Here is a 10,440-nt window from a genome sequence, read left to right as displayed (position 1 = left end):
TAAAAATTAGAGATAATATTATAGTGTAAAAAAAAAAAGAACCATATTTAAGGGGAAAAAAAACTATTTTTTTGCTTTTCATTAAACCATGATTTAGGTGGGTCAAAGCATGATTTTAGAGTCAAATCATAATTTCATAAAAAATGTGGGGTATTTGACAATTTTTTTAGCCAAACTATGATTTGCGGTCAAAAAGTAATTTTGGCGAGTTTGCCGAATTCCTCAGGGATTGAAGTTCCCCGGCGTCATCTTGTTCTGTGGGTGAGTTGAAAGACATCAGTATCACTGTGGAAAATTGCAACCAGTGATGTTGAAAGCAAGAAAATGCTGTAGCAAACCAAGATAATGTATTCTGAAATGCAAATGCAGCATTGGCACTGAGCGCAAGAAGACAGAGTATAATCGCGGGAAGAAAAGGTGGAGAAGAAGAAACGGTGGTCAGATCCTCATCGCCGGCGGAAATTCTAGTGTTGAGAATCTCCATTTTGCCTCTGTTTCTATCCCAAAGTAATCTCAAGAGATGAGCTACTGATCCTTGCAGCCCAACGTCACCGACGGTCTTCAACGCAATCGCACAGGATCTGGTCGACGGTGGCAAGTGGTCTCTGGCTCAGGCGACTGGAGACTACGGCCGAAGTGATTGACTGGATGTTGTGGCTACAGAGGAGTGATGAGTCGGACGATATTGCACAAAATTTGTCTATCCCAGAGAGTAATGGGCTTTTGATCTATTTATACGAAGCCTTTAACTCTCCCACGGATGAAATGAGAGACGAAACTTATGCAAGATTGAAAGAGGCGTGCTGATCGCCAAACAAGACTAATCGTTATTCCCACCTCTCCCATTTCGCGATTAGGGTTTTCTGCTTACCAAGCAATGCCTAACAGGGTAGTGATTACGTATTGTCTGAGAAAATGTTCATCTCATCGAAGGTAAAATCCATTCAGGTTGGACAAGAGAGATAGATGCCATGAATGCAAAGCAGGAAATTCCTTACTGTTATTTTATAGAAAGAGCACAGTTGGATCACTTGGAATTTCTTATATAATCTTTGGCTTATTATCCAAACAAAGTGTTCTGCCTTTAAGTAAAGATGGCAAATTAAGGGCCTCGCTCAATTCTGATAAGGAGAAAGGACATGTCTTTCTTATCAATTGTTTGATTAAGGAAATGTGTAGTTTTGAACAACATTTTCGGACGCTTAAAAAACACAATTACAACAAAAAGGAAAAGAGAAGAAAGAAAGGCTCAGCTTTATTCCAAGTTTGAAAATGAGTGATAGAGAGAATATGGAGGGGTAAGGACAGTATAGCCTGCAAAATGTCACGCTAAAAGTTTCCTATATCTCTATCAAAATTCTAAATAAGCATGGTGGGGGCAAGGGGATGAATTTAACGCTTGAAATGTAAATGAGAAATTCAAAGGACAGTGGCGGACACAATGAGATGTTGTTGCTGTTAAGAGAAAGAGGCAGAGAGAGTCATTGAATTAATCACCTTCCATTGCATCACAACAACAGCATGAGAACAAGTCTGGTTAAGGTATGGAGGCTTTTCCTTTTCTCCACATATCAACATCCTCATCTATTCTCTTTATATAGGGTCACTTACGTGGCTCTCTCTCTACTTTAAATAATTGAATATATATAATTTTTCTATATCAAATAAATGTGATTGTTGACCTTCTAAATCTTTAAGAAAAGATTACATTGTGATTATTTGTCACTTTCTTCTTCTTTATTTGTTCATACTAATAGTGCATACAATTATCAAGCAAAAAATAAAGGGCTATAATTTAATTCAGTGTACTTATGATGGGATTTCACATGGTTAGTTATTTAGTATATGTAGCAATTACAGGCTTGTTTTTGCATATATGATAATAGACAGAGGGAATGGTTCCCAATTATTTAACTTTTAGTCATCACTGATTAGTACTCCTCTAGTCCTTAATATAAGACCTATTTAACTAATTTGATTAGATTAAGGAAGTTAGGTAAGGTAATTAATTATAAAAAATGTGACACGTTTTTTCTAAAATACCATAATCATCTTTCGTAATACCCCCTCTTCTTCTTCTACTTGATTATGGTTGAGAGAGTATCCATAGGAGTAATTTAGAGCAAATTAATAAATATGAGAAATGGGTCTTATATTTAAGACCAAAACCAACTGAACAATTGGGTCCTATATTAAGGACCAGACGAGTACATTTTATCCTTTACCGTGGCATACATGTGGTTTTAAATTAAGGTCATTTACTATGATTTGTCGTAATATCGCCAGAACTGGTCATTCATCATTAATCTGATCCACAAAATACTTGTTTTCAGTAATAGCATGCCTGTTTTTGTTATTGGGTCATTATCCAAGTTTACACATATAGCCATATATAAAGTAATTTAATAAATGATATGTACAATATAATGACAGTAATTATCATCATTCATTGTTTTTGATATGCCCCAATAAATTAATTCTCCATGTAAAAACTGAAACTCGAAACCAGAAATAACTTTTATATTTGAAATTGATATTTCTGTTTTCACTATGAGGAGTCTCATAGGCCCTTTCCACATCTAATGTTGTCAAAAATTTGCAACAGGAACGCCTCAAACTAAAGTTCACAGTGTCCTTCCTTCTCATTATTCACAGATTTGGCTTGGGATGCAAACAAGTTAGTGCTGTTTAGTTTTTATGTTTGAGAATACTGTTAAATCCATTAAAGTAACAACAATGTAAGTTTTTCATTATTACTGGATTTCCTGTTTTGGCAGGATAATGGACATATGATAGTGTAGATTGAGTGTGAATAAGTGAATTATATGTGTCATTTGTTGCTGACAAAATAAGAAGAACAACATAGGGCCCTCATTTTCCAAAGCAGCCTTTGAATTTCAAGGAAGAGAAAAGCACTGCATGTGATCTCTGCATAGTTGTGAGCAAAATGGTAAGGCTGCCAAAAAGTATTTTTCAAATGACATTAAAGATATTTCATTCTGCAACTGCTATAGCATGAATTCAGGTGTTACCACTACTCTTTTTTTTTCATATACAGGAAACAGGTTTGGCACATTGTGTTATTTCTTCAACATGCAAATCTTAGCAACTTAAAACAGTTTCGGGAAGCAGAGCCAGCTAATAAGGACATCCCCATAAAGAAAAGTTGTAAACTTTGATATCAATTATTGGTGTCATACTGTGGAAGAGTGAAGAACTTAAAGGTCTTACGCAGTGAATGCATAAATAGGAAAGGAGAGCAAAGCCAGAGAATAAATATCCTCTGTCAAAAAAAACACACCAATTCCCTTATTTGTTTGGACAACATAGTTTGTCCACATTACCCTGCCTGCGGAATCTGACTTCTTTGATACTCTTTTTAAGCACCCATTTCAAGCAGTGCCCATGCCTTTGATAATAAATATCACAAGTTTGCCCCCCTCTCTGTCACTCTGTCTAAACATATCTTTGGTTTGAAAAACAAAAAGCCAATGAAAGGTATGGTTTAAAACGTTTCTTGATAACATCCATCGTCATAAAGACATAACGCACACGAAAATCAGTGGAGGACATTATCGTAAATTCAGGTGGAGTGCAAGCGTATTTCCTTTCCCAAAGTGTTAAAGTGTATACAGATTGAACCGAAGGTTTGTATTTATGTGAATTATTAAGCGTATTATGATTCCCTAATTCAAGTACCAAAAAATTCCAGCCTTTGAACAAATTATTTTAATCCTCCAGTAACAGTGCCAAGTCAGTACTTGGTTGAGAGAAAAACCCGCACTTATGGTCAGTTTTCTTTGAGCCTAGAAAGCAGAAACGGTTTTCACATATTGCTTTGTTTGAAAATCTTACTTCAGTGTCGTTTTGTAGTGAGATTAGTGGATATAATGCATCCAAATGCTTAAAGACAGAGAGCTTATACAAGAGCACTACTGCAGCAATAATGTAATAAAAGCTTAACAGTTTCTGAAAAATTACGAATAATTAATGAAAAGACAGTAGAAAAGAACAAGGAAATTGCAGTTGAAAGGGCGGGAGTTGGTTAAATACTTTTTATCTCATAGAGAAGAAAAGCTAAATGGAGAAAGGGATAAAAGCAGAGAAAAACAGCGAAGGGTGAGAAAAGAGGGTTGGGGTAGTTTTAGTTAATATGGGCTTGGGAATAGTTGAAAGACAGAAGAAAGCCTGCAAGAGAATCCGAGACCCAAACATGGAAAAGCTTATGAAGCCACGACTCTTATAGATTCACTCTTCAAAATTTTTTAACCACTTCCTTCACTGTTCAAAACACCTTCTTTCATTTGCCGTACCATACCATTCACTTTTTCCACTATATGCCTACTGTCTCTTCTCTAGCTACCTCCCTCTCTCAACACCACATTACAATTCAGAAGAAAATAAAGAATAAAAAATAAAAGGGTATGTTACACAGTTACAGTGACTTTATCTGAGACAAAATGAGATGAAGTGTTGGTATTTGTTTAGCTTAATGTTTACGTTCTAGGTACAATCCTCCTGGATATTGTAAAACCTATTATTGGTTCATAGCTTCACAATCTCTTCTCCAAAGGGTCAGTTTCTCAGAAAGAGAGAGAGGGAGGGAGGGAGGGAGGCAGAGGTAAAGGGAGAGGAAGGTAGGGAGGAGGCAGGGAGAGAGGGAGAGAGAAACGGAAAAAGAGGGTGTCAGTCATATATATCTGAAATTATCCCACTTCTTTCTGCTGTAGGGTTTCAGAAGGAATTTTCTTCTATGTTCATGGAGAGGAAGAGGAACAAAACCCAGCTTCGTTTCGGTGTCTTTTTCTTCTTCATCTTCTCAAATTTCACAATCTTCAGCTCTGCTATTACAGGTCAAGGTATGCAAATCCACTTTCACGGTTCCCCACATATTGTTCTGCTTAACACTTTCAGATATTTTCATTTCTAACTCGCATATATTCCTTCTCTAATGTAGATACTAAGAGGTGTCCATGCTAGCTGATGCAGATTTCCAGGTTAGTTGGTATTATTATTTGTACAGCATGAGTCAGAGCCTGTTTTACCAATCAGAAGTTTTTATTATTAGTACAGAGTAGTGGGTGTGCTCTGTAATTTTTATGCTTTCTAGTATGATTCCAATAATCATTCTTTTCCTTTTCTTGGCCCATCTGAGTTTAGTCCTGGTTATTGAATAGGTGGAGAAATAAAGGGCAACTTCAATCAAGCTATAATGAAGTTTAATGATTAAGAAAGAAAATCTTGTGGGGGATAAAACCAGTAACTTTCTGTTTTTATATATGCGACATAAAAAGAATGGTAATGTAATATTAAACAGGTTTTGTTCGTCTGGGTGCATGTCACTTGGGGAGGAGGAAGAAAACATGGTGTAATTAAGTGAGTGCATGTAATAACCTAGAGTTAGTTTGCAAATCATATGTTCTTCTGTTGTAGTTAGTCTGCAAATCATAGGCTCTTCTGTTGGACCCCTTAAAATTTAGTTTGTATTTGGCATAAGAGAGAAAAGAGTTATTCCTCTGCAATATTTATAATTATTACTCAATTCTTTTCATTAGTTTTAAGTAATTTTTTCAGACTTAAAAGAGTTTTGGTGATGCATGAAGTCCACGATGATAAGATAGCACACGTGGGAGGCGGTCATGCACGTGGTTCCACATGTATTCATTTAATTTTTTTCATAATTAAATTTTAATTTCTTAGGTAATATTAAAAGTTTGTGTTTTTAAAACTTTTCAGAATCATATGGACTCTACATACACTACACTAGCACACTAGATTAGAGTTCGCATGATTGTAGGAAGCCATTTATTAAATTAGGCTGGTTTGTCTGCCCTTTTTTCAAATAGGTTGGAGTTAATAAGAACCTTAAATTTGTAAACCATTTATGCATTATCCATGCCACTTTTTTCCTGATAAATGTGATTGAGCAGAAGAAATTTGAGGAGAAAATTGGAGAAATTTCACTTTCAAGGAGGTTTCTGGTTGGCATAGGGTCATCACCACCACGGTGCAGCTCCAAGTGTGGCAGATGTACACCATGCAGGGCGGTTCATGTGCCAGTGCCACCCGGAACTCCGGTAACTTCCGAATATTACCCCGAAGCATGGAGGTGCAAATGTGGCAATAAGTTGTACATGCCATGAATACATATTGCGTATATATATTATTTCGTTATATCTATATCGTAGCACTCCATTTACCTTACTGACCATATAAATGGACTCTTCAGTTGTTTCAGTTTTAGTTTGCCTATGGTAGATATCTGTTATGGTAAAAATACAGCATGACTCAGTTTTAACAATATTATTCATGTCATTAATACTTACATGTCTATTATACGTACTTTTGGAGTTGATGTTTTATCTTGTCTGAACGTTTAAAATTTGGGTAGAAATGCTGGATTATATGGAAGAAAAATGTACGAAATATTCTAAGAAGTAGAATTCATATTTTCTTCTAGGAAAAAAAGTTAAAGTAGTTCTTTTTAGCTTGTGATTTTCTTTTTCTTTTTGCCATCTCCTTTTAGCTTGTGATATTATTTGTAGGCTTGATTTAATGACCAGAAAATAAAATAACCTAACAATGTTTTTATACTAAGTTCCCCCCCTTCCAAGCTTCATACTGAAATTTTCTTAGTTACCTATTGATCACAAATAAAATAAAATTCAAAATTGTTTGGTTTGACCAGAAACAAGTAGGAAATGGTCAAACAGAAGGAGCAAAAATAGGACCCGGTGGTCAATCTTCGGAAAGTGATGCATGCTGTTGCTGATAAAGAATAAATTGAATTCAAAGTTTCAAACTTTAAGATCTTGACAGCTTGCGTTGTACAGTACCATTTTATCATTCGCCATCCAAAAAATTTAGGTTTATGATGTAAATTTATTAGGAGAGTTTCTGCTTAGAAATATTAGGCATGCGAAAGTTTTTAAGATACCGATTTATCTTAAAAATTTAAAATCATAATATTTTTTTTATATTAAAAATATTAATATTCAATGTTGCTATTTTAATATTAAATAAAAACTTTTGAGAAAAATTTAGATCACTGTATTCACACAATCCTTGTCGACCAAAAAAATAAACCCCAAGTGTTAACAGTGCCTAGCCCGGGTCTTTTGATTTAGTCACACTGAACTCTTTCTCCAAGTCTTTATTTAGCGTAAGGTTGTGAGTTTAATCTTTTATAATTATCATGGGTGTGTAAATTCTTTTCATCGGTGACACAAAAATTAAATGTTAATAGTGCCTCGCCCAGCTTTTCTAATTCAGATGGTGTTTGGATGAAAATCAAATTATAGTTTTAAAACTAATTTTATAATATATAAAATAAGTATGTAAAAAAGAATTTTATTTTGATTTATATAAAAATATTTTTAAAAAATGCTTATTAGAACATCCCCTGAAAGTTTCTTTAAACACTTTCTTTAGGTCCCTTTTTCTCGTAATATATGGCAGCTTAGTTCAACAGGGGACAAACCGTATATCAATATCCCGACTCTAAAATTGTTTCCTCAGCTATAAATCATAGTAACTTGTTTGGCATGACATTATATGAATCCACACTAATTTTTCTCTCATCAAAAGTCATTATGGCCAACATGTAATATTTAGGGCTAGTTTAAAATAATTTATAACTAGTTTTTCAATCATAATTTATAAAATAAAAAATAAGTATGTAAAAAAAATTTTATCTTAATTTATAGAAAATATATCTTAGAATGGCTAATAAAAAAATGAGTTCATGAATAATTGAGGTTGAAACTTTTTTTTCTTTTACTTGTTGACTTTTAATGAGAAAAATTTATCTAATTTTCTCTCATAAAACATAAAACGCGTTCAATCAATGGGCATAAATACATTGCATTTATATGAATTTGTTCATGACAATTTTTTAACCAACCAATTTGATCATACATACTAATTGAATCCTTACATGGGTACTGCTTATTATATTCAAACAGGAACCGTGAAGGTGCCACGTAAATGTGATGGGACATAAATGGGCATGGTGTGAGCCTCGTACGAAAAAGCATGTAGTGTAGTCAACAAACCCAGACGTGGGACCCGACGTAAGTCAGACAGTCACTATACAGTCACTTTCTCTCGTCATTTTCGTTCGTCTTCTCCCTCTTCATGCTCTCTCTCTCTCCCTGTTAACTTTTTCTTTTGGGGTCACTGTTCTCAAATTCAAACCAAACGCAGCTTCGTTGCTTTGCCTTTGAACACGGCTTCTTCTGAAACTATTCCTCCCAGTGGCAACATATTCACTCAACCCTTCCTTCCTTTGGATCCGAACACTCCCATTAAGGCCACCGTCTTCATCACTCACGGCGACAGCTCTGACACCGGTTGGTCTTTCAAAAGAGCTGCATCCACTACGCCGCCAGGGGCTGCGCGGTATTTGCCGCCGACTTCCTCGGCCACGACAAATCCAATGGCATTCGATGCTACCTCAGTAACATTGAGAAGGTCGCAGCCACTTCCCTCTCATTATTTCCTCATGTTCGCTGTACAAGCATCTTCCTGCTTTCCTCTTTGGCGAGTCCATGTTGGAAAGGAAGATATTCCCGTAGCTTTGAGAACAGAAAGTAGCGTTTCTCAGAAGAAAAAAGTTAACGACAAGAGAGAGTTTGAGAAAAAGATCAAGGGTGGAGAGGAAGAAGATGGACAAAAAAGAGAGTATGAAGTATGAAGGGAATGAAGAGGAAGAAAAGTTAGCAAGGGGGAGAGAGTATGAAGAGAACGAAGATGAAGAAGAAGGGGTCAGTGAAAAAGTTCGGCACGCGGTTCCAAAAATTAAATTATTAATCTAAAATAATGGTAAATTTCATGGCTGACACACAAGCTTATAAAGTAAGGTTAAAATTAGTGACATGGCATATTTTTATTGGTTAGAGGAGGAATGACGTGGTCTCCACACCATACAGCTACCAGATAAGATTTTACGGCCATCGATCGAGCGGCGAGCTCTCAAATTAATTGTCTGAGTTGACTCTATATGGTATACAGCTCATTTCTCTCTATGAGGAGTTTCGTAAATGGCTTTGTTGTTTCTTCAAGACTCCCTTGATATGTTTTTATAACTCTTAAATCTGTTTTAGTTGAATGAGGAAACTCGTGACACTTGTAGGTTTATTTTTTTTGTCCTTTTATCTTATAATCTTGTTGATGTCTTGCTCGTGAGGAAAATGATTTTATTTAATATGTCTTGACTTCAAAAGATAGAACTTGAATTTCAATTCTCTTAATTTGGTGGGCTCTCTATGGTAACTAAAAAAAAGAGCTTTTAAATTTAAATGATAGTAGATAAAAAGATAATATTTTAAATTTAAATAAAGATATAATGGTTGGATAAATTGGAGTTAGGGTTTAGAAAGATGATAAAGATAATAATGTGGATACTTGAAAAATTAAATGGATAATGGATGTATAGTGGATATTGTTAGTGGTAATTTCACCCAAGATGGGGTGAATTGGGTTAAATATAAAAATTTGATATAATAAATAGTGAAGCAAACAAAACATAGGAGATTTAGTTAGGAAGATTTGACGGAAAAATGAAGACACGGAGTTTATACTGGTTTGGTTTCAACCACTTGACCTACGTCCAGTCCTCAGAACACTTTTGAGATTTTCACTATGTTCCCAAGATTAATCGAGCTCTTGGTGCCTCAGTGCAGTAATTGAATTTCTCAATCATTCTTCTTTATTACTTGTAAGATTACAATCCCCTTAAGAGTCCACACTCTTGAGTTACTCTCAGAAAATGAGTAATGTAAAATGTATCAATCTCTCTTACAGAGTATATAAACATTAAAGGCTGAAGTTCGGTAAAACAGAGTATTGAATGTAACAGTAAATTTTCAACAGACAATAGCTCGAGCATTCAATACTTTATTCAATGTCATTCGTGTCTTTTATAGTTGGAGAAATTTAATTATCCGTTAGATTGAAGAGCTTCTAACTGTTGGAAGATCGCTTGCGTGTGTTCAGCAGTTACAACAGTTGTTCGTCATTAACGCTTCTGACACGGTAGATTACAGGCTACTGAATAACCATTGAGTTTTGTAATATGCATAAGTCTTTTGATACAAGTAAATCTTCTTCTTAAAGGCAGTTGGTAAGGGTAACAAAGTAAGTGATGATTATGATATTGATACAATAGATTGAAAAGTATAGAATCAATCATTAGATACTTTAAAAGTAATCTTGAACTTACTTGATTGATGTCTTGATCGATAACTATTTGATCGATCAAATTATTGATTACATATCAGAAGAAAGATTGAATCAGATATATACATTTATCAAATAGATTATGGATCATACAATGATCGACTATATGATCGATAAATGACGAAATATGAATACAATGAGCTCTAAATGAATCATGCAAGAATAATCTTTTTCAAGTTAAGTTTACCTTCGTTCCTTTCA

At 34.8% G+C, this 10,440-nt stretch overlaps 1 long non-coding RNA gene across 1 annotated transcript; it reads left to right on the top strand.

Moving 5' to 3' along the window:
• Positions 1–317: 317 nt before the first annotated feature.
• LOC114759849 (uncharacterized) lies at positions 318–6,285 on the top strand. Its single transcript, XR_003741974.1, has 6 exons — positions 318–1,542; positions 2,606–2,677; positions 2,778–2,950; positions 4,731–4,859; positions 4,958–4,997; positions 5,931–6,285. It is a non-coding gene; the product is annotated as an uncharacterized LOC114759849 (long non-coding RNA).
• The last annotated feature ends 4,155 nt before the right edge of the window (positions 6,286–10,440 follow it).

Source organism: Neltuma alba, unplaced genomic scaffold (assembly GCF_004799145.2).
Source record: "Neltuma alba isolate B1F8T4 unplaced genomic scaffold, ASM479914v2 tig00010903_pilon, whole genome shotgun sequence".
Taxonomy (NCBI): Eukaryota; Viridiplantae; Streptophyta; class Magnoliopsida; order Fabales; family Fabaceae; genus Neltuma; species Neltuma alba.
The sequence above is the reverse complement of the archived record's forward strand: the minus strand, read 5'-3'. Positions and strand labels throughout refer to the sequence as shown.